The 6,000-nt window shown below is 38.7% G+C and overlaps 1 protein-coding gene across 1 annotated transcript in view; it reads right to left on the minus strand.

Moving 5' to 3' along the window:
• Nucleotides 1–6,000, minus strand: part of BIRC6 (baculoviral IAP repeat containing 6) — a 191,760-nt gene that overhangs the window by 185,218 nt on the left and 542 nt on the right. The window lies entirely within an intron of this gene.

The raw sequence follows: 6,000 nt of genomic DNA on the forward strand, positions 1-6,000 counted from the left end.
CTGTAGAGATACTGAGAAATGTAACATGTTTGCATGTTGTAATGCATATGAAAAATGCAATAAATATATTTAGAAGAAAAAAAAGAAAGAAAAGTTACTCCAGTCTAAGCCCATTGACAGCTAGGCACTTAATCACAGACAGCCAATTTTCAGCCCTACTGATTAAAACTAAGGGAAAACTTGTCTGTGGTGGTTTAAAACTATTTTTGTTCTGCTCTTGCTACAACCAGAAGTAAATCAAACATTATGAATGCCCTTTCCTTTCAACAATGACTCAGTAGTACACAAATGTTGACTAGTCTTCGACACTGAACGGCAGTGTGATGTAGCAAGGTCACCAGACGAGTCAGATATACAGCCACCCCAGCAGAATACCTATTTCAGTTGGAGATCTCAAGCCATCGGAGGGCATTTACTCTTGCTAGATGCCCCCCAACAGCGGTATTAGCTGGGCAATATAAAAAGATTCCTCTGAATGAAAGATTATGTCCCTGTGGCAGTGGCAAGATAGAAGCAACAAAACATGTCCTCCTTTACTGCCCTTTTTAACAAATGAATCACTCAATAGAAACCCTGGGTGTTCAAATCCAGGATATGTTAAATGTTGCTCCTGGGAGAAAACCTGCAGGTGACTGCACTTTGTGCAAATTTCTGTGCAGCAGCCTGCAAGAAAGTAAGGAAACCTAAAGTATGACATGAGCCAGTATACATAATTTTATAAATTTTAAGTCTTAAAGGTTAAAATGTTTCTCTCATAATATGTCCCTATGTATTATTAGAATGTTATTTACAATTTCTTATACAAAGTTTATTATAGTTTTATCTGAAACTTTTAACAATTTTGGGCGATGACTATAGTATATTTCATTCTGTGTTTCATGCTGGTGTAGTACCATAATAAATTACTTTGAACCTTTGACTAGCCAGTAGTGTTCCCTCTAAGCTGAGTTAGTGTGAGCTAACTCACAGTTTTTTAGCCTCCGGCTCACACATTTTTGTCTTAGCTCAGAAAGGATGGCTCCAGAGCAAACTAATTTATGCAGTAGCCAAATTGCTCGCCCACGCCTTTAATGCCAATTGCTCACAAAGTAGAATTTTTGCTCACAAGACTCCACAGCTTAGAGGGAGCATTACTAGCCAGCCAAAATTATGACCACTGTGAGGGATGGAGCCCCCCCCCCAAGAACTTCAGAGGTACCAATGTCCAACAGCTCAACTGAGCAAAGTTTGCAGCCTTCCTCCAGCCTCAGGCTGGAACCATATCAATGCTTCCAAAGAAAAAAGGACAAGGGATCAGTTGCAACTGCATTGAGATGTGCTTACCATATCCAAAATTCCCTGCCCTCCTTCAGAGCTCGCAATAAGGAAGGGACCCTTTCTACTACTACCTCTTTCTTCCTGTACCTATCCACCCCCTGCATAGCTACTGGAACAGCGGCTACTTCTCCCATCCCAGCATCAGCTAGTGCTGAAATGGAAGCTGCTGTTTCTTTCTCCTCACCCAGCACAGTGACCACCCAATACATAAACTGCTACTGCCCACCATTTCACACCAGTCTGACAGATAAGCTGGAAAAGATGGGGACGTCCCAGCAGCAGCTCACAGAATGAGCAACAGTTGTGCAGGGAAGAGAGGTGATATGGCAATGAAAGCTTGCAAAGATACAGGGATACATGTCACTGATCCCCACAAAGACAACCGCCACTGCTTATTGAATGATACATTATCACACTGTTCTTTCAGTATTTTATAGTCACCTTGCTGAAACGTTGACAATATGCAAATATACTTAATCTACTTCTCAAACAACTTGAACACCAGATTATCAACTACAGTTACTAGTTGACAAATGAAGGTACAAAAAGTAACACAAAAAGCATCTCTCAAAAGAAATTTCTTCAAAGACTTCCTAAAACCATGCAAGGTCTGCAGGATTTAGAAGGCAATCAAAACTGATAAAGCTCATCATCCTTACCCAAAAGATCTTACCTCTTCCACGAAGAGGATTTGGAGCAGGTGATCTCCAGCAAATCTTAATGGATGATGACAAACATGCATGCTCATGGCAGGGGGGTGGGGTGCTTATATATTGAGACAATGAGCCACCTATGCAGAACTTAGGCTGCATTGGGCCTTGCTGGTTAAAACCAGTATTTTGAATAGTGCCTTGAAGATAACTGGAAGTCCTTAGGGCTGGCACCATGAGGTTGAAGCTAGTGGCATTTTGTACCAGATGATGCTCCCAGAAATAACCTATTTAGAATACGCTGCAGTAGCCCTTGAGATGATGAAGACAGGAAAACTGATAGTCTCATATCCATTATCCAGAAAAAGTGCAGTCAACATTCCAAAGGTGCTACCACGAGATGCCATCCTGGCTCACCAGCAAACCAAATTTCCCAAGATAACGCCACACATAACAGGCAAACCCACTCATCCAAGGGAGACTCCAAACACCAAGTGTCATTTCTACCTTATCCAGATGAAACTTTGGCTTATTTTTCTATTCTGTACCTCTCTAGTATCAAGATCAATAGTATGCAATCTAGTGTCACAGGAACATGAACTTCAGGGTCATTAGCATACTGACAACACATATCCCAAATCTATGAAGATGCCAGCCAAAATCTATTCACAGATATCAACAAAAGAGATGTAGGAACCTCACACAAGAGTTCTATGATGGAAAGCATTACTTTTTATTGTTCATGGGTCCATAACATCTCAACACTGCTGTCAAAGTGGTGGCAGGAACTGCACTATGACTAAATGGCAGCTCCATATTCCCATACGACTAGATTAAACAGTCAACAGAAATGCTTTCCAAAGAGATTTCTTTATGTTTAACAGGGTTATTCCCTTTGTAATCTAATTCTAGTGACTGTTTTACACCATGCAGTGCTAATCTCATCATACATTTATACTTTCTCAAGATATCATTTCTTTGCACCATATTGAGTGACTAGAAGCAACAATAATATATTTAATATTTGGTATGGACATGGGTGGAAACATAAAGAGATGTGTCCACACAGACAAAAGCCAAATTAATATAGTAAGCATGCTATGTCCCCAGCTTGGTACTGTTTCCAGAAAAAATGGGCATGGACCATGAGTTTAGACGTATATGCAGCTGGATAAGCTTGCAGGCAAAGTGTTAACCCCCTACTGGCATACAGCATTATAAGACTGATACAAAACCGTATGAGATGGAAGACAACAATGGTCAAATCACGCTCAAACATTTATAAAGAACACAGTGGGCAGGATCCAAGGCATGTTTCCAATACTGGAAGGCACTTTCATCAATGGAACAGAATGTCACTACCTTCTCCTTTACAGTACAATCCACTGAGCTCCCCAAAACACCGCTCCTGGGAGGAAATCCTCAGGAACGGCATGAGGGGAAAACTGGGATTCTAAGACAAGAAGGTTAATAAATATTAACCTTGGCTCTAATCCAAGGTTTTTTGAAGTAAGAAATCCCGAACCCCTGTTTTGTTCCTATTTTTGACATCAAAAAGAAAAGCCAGTGTGGCGCAGTGGCTAGAAAGTTGGACCGGGAGATCAGGTTCCCCATCCCCTCTCTGCCATGGAAGCTTGCTGGATGACTTTGGGACAGTTATTCACCCTCATCTTAACCTACCACACAGGGCCGGTTGTAAGAACATAATACAGGAGGGGAGAACAATGATATAAGCTGCTTTGGCTCCCCAAAGAAAAGTGGCGTATAAATACCTAAATAAGTATGAACACTACTGTTCATCTTCATTACCCAGTGAATTCATGCGAACATTTCTTAATGCTGCTTAGAGCTACTCTACTAAAAAGTACAGGAAATACACCTTAACATTTCTGCTATTTTACTTCTAAGCATCAATGGTACTGTTTACAAGTCTCACCTATACAGAATAAAATAGTAGAAATGGGCAGCCAAATTTCAAGACTAACTGCAGCATTCTTCTGTCTAAAGTATTCATATTCCTGCATGCTGAAGAAACCTGAAATACTAAAAGCTCAGGTTCTCTCCTCTCAACAACTTCAAGGATTATAAAAATACCAAACTACATTTTGCTTAACTCCCTCAAAGGCCAGCAATATAATTAATGATTTCTGAAAGGAAATAAAGCATTGCTGATAAACAAAAAACCCAACTGAGGCCATCCTATTAATTAAGCTATTTATTTGTAAACATTTATACTCCGCCTATCATTGAAAGCTTCAGGATGGATGTTGATACTGTTTGCTTTGCAGCTACCTGCACAATTTACAGATAAAGCAAAATTATCTCTTAATGAAAACATGACAATGAATATGAACCTGGAGATCTAACAGTGCAATCCTAAACAAAGTTATACCCTTTTAAAGCACCTCAAGTCAATAAGCTTAGATGGGTGCAACTATTTAGGATTACATTGTAGAGTTATTAAGATTACAGAGTATTTACAAATGTAACTGCTCACACTGCTGAAGATCTACTGAAGTCACTTGTACAAGTGTACCATCATAAACTGCAATAATACAAATTGGCTTAAAAATGGGTGAATGGTACAATGTATCATTAAATACACGTAGTTAAGGACATATAAACTTTTACATTACCTGTATATAAAGTCTGAAAAACCCTAAACATTTACAGTATTTTTAAAAAATATATTACCATGCAGAAAGAATTTTGGTAACATTCAAGTATATTTTCTACTGGCCCACCCAATTACATTTGCAGTAGTTTTACATTCTTTATGCAGGAGCTGAGAACTATATCTTTAACTAGCCAATCATCTCGATCTACTTGGATTTTTCGATTCCATCCTACCCCAAATATATGAAAACTGACACATACTTTTAACCAAAGCTACAGCAAAGCTGGCTTAATTAAAGAAAAATGGATCTTTATATTTTTGTTCATGCTTCACCTTCAGGGCCATTTTATGGGTATTTGTTCTATTTTTCCTCAACTTTTAATTTTAGTGATTACCAATCAATTTCTGATTAGACATTCAGAAATATGGCAATTTTCACAGCCTGAATATGTTCACTACTATGAACTTATAAAGGAAAACGACAAACTCATCTCAAATAATGAGAACAAAGCAATCAATACCTCACACCATCTCACCAATATCTCTGTACTGCTAGAATTGAGATAACTACAGCCTACATGAAAAAACAAGAAAAATGTGTTACGCAAATAATAGACACTTTTCATGCTATCACTGAAGGCATATTTGTTTCCTATATAAAAAAGACAGTCAAAAAAAGATCAAGAGCAGTAATCAAGAGCAGTCAAACATCCATTCCATGTCTATCACTGGAACACGTTTTTGCTACCACACAAAGTAATATATTTTAAGTGGCACCTTTAAAAGATTATTAAGCAGGCTTTGCTGTACCAGCATAAACCGAGCTATATTAGAGGCTCAATTAAAGGCTTTATTTCATACATACTGTGAACATTAATGACAGACAAGTTTAAAGAAGCATCTATAAGACTATTCAAAACTCACTATACAGAACTACTCAGATACAAGATCCGCTGAGTTCAATGGGACTTCTCCAGAGTGTGTATAGTCTGACCATCTCATTTTCTATATGGAAGAGCTTTCTGTGTAGGGAACATTTTTCAATTTGTGTAATTACTGTCCACACAATGGGAACACGTAACCAATAGTGGCTTCTGAATACATACAAAGGCAAGACAGGAAACAGACATATAAGCACCACATTATATCGATCACACACTATTTCCGATGCAGAAGTGGTTGAAACTGCTTTAGTGATACTTCCCTCTATGTGGGTACAAAACTAAGTCCTTTCACCGGTGCTGCTGACCCCATGTACAAAAAATTGGTTTGGAAACAGGTGGGAGAACAGATTTTTTTCAGTGAACAGTTTATGAAAGAAAGGCAATACATAAGAAAAGCAAGAAGTAATCCTTAGAGGAAAGCCCGGATGACGTCAAGCAACTTTGGACTCTCAACTCCACCTTCCTACCTCCC

Source organism: Gekko japonicus, unplaced genomic scaffold (genome assembly GCF_001447785.1).
Source record: "Gekko japonicus isolate JY-2015 unplaced genomic scaffold, Gekko_japonicus_V1.1 scaffold1887, whole genome shotgun sequence".
Taxonomy (NCBI): domain Eukaryota; kingdom Metazoa; phylum Chordata; class Lepidosauria; order Squamata; family Gekkonidae; genus Gekko; species Gekko japonicus.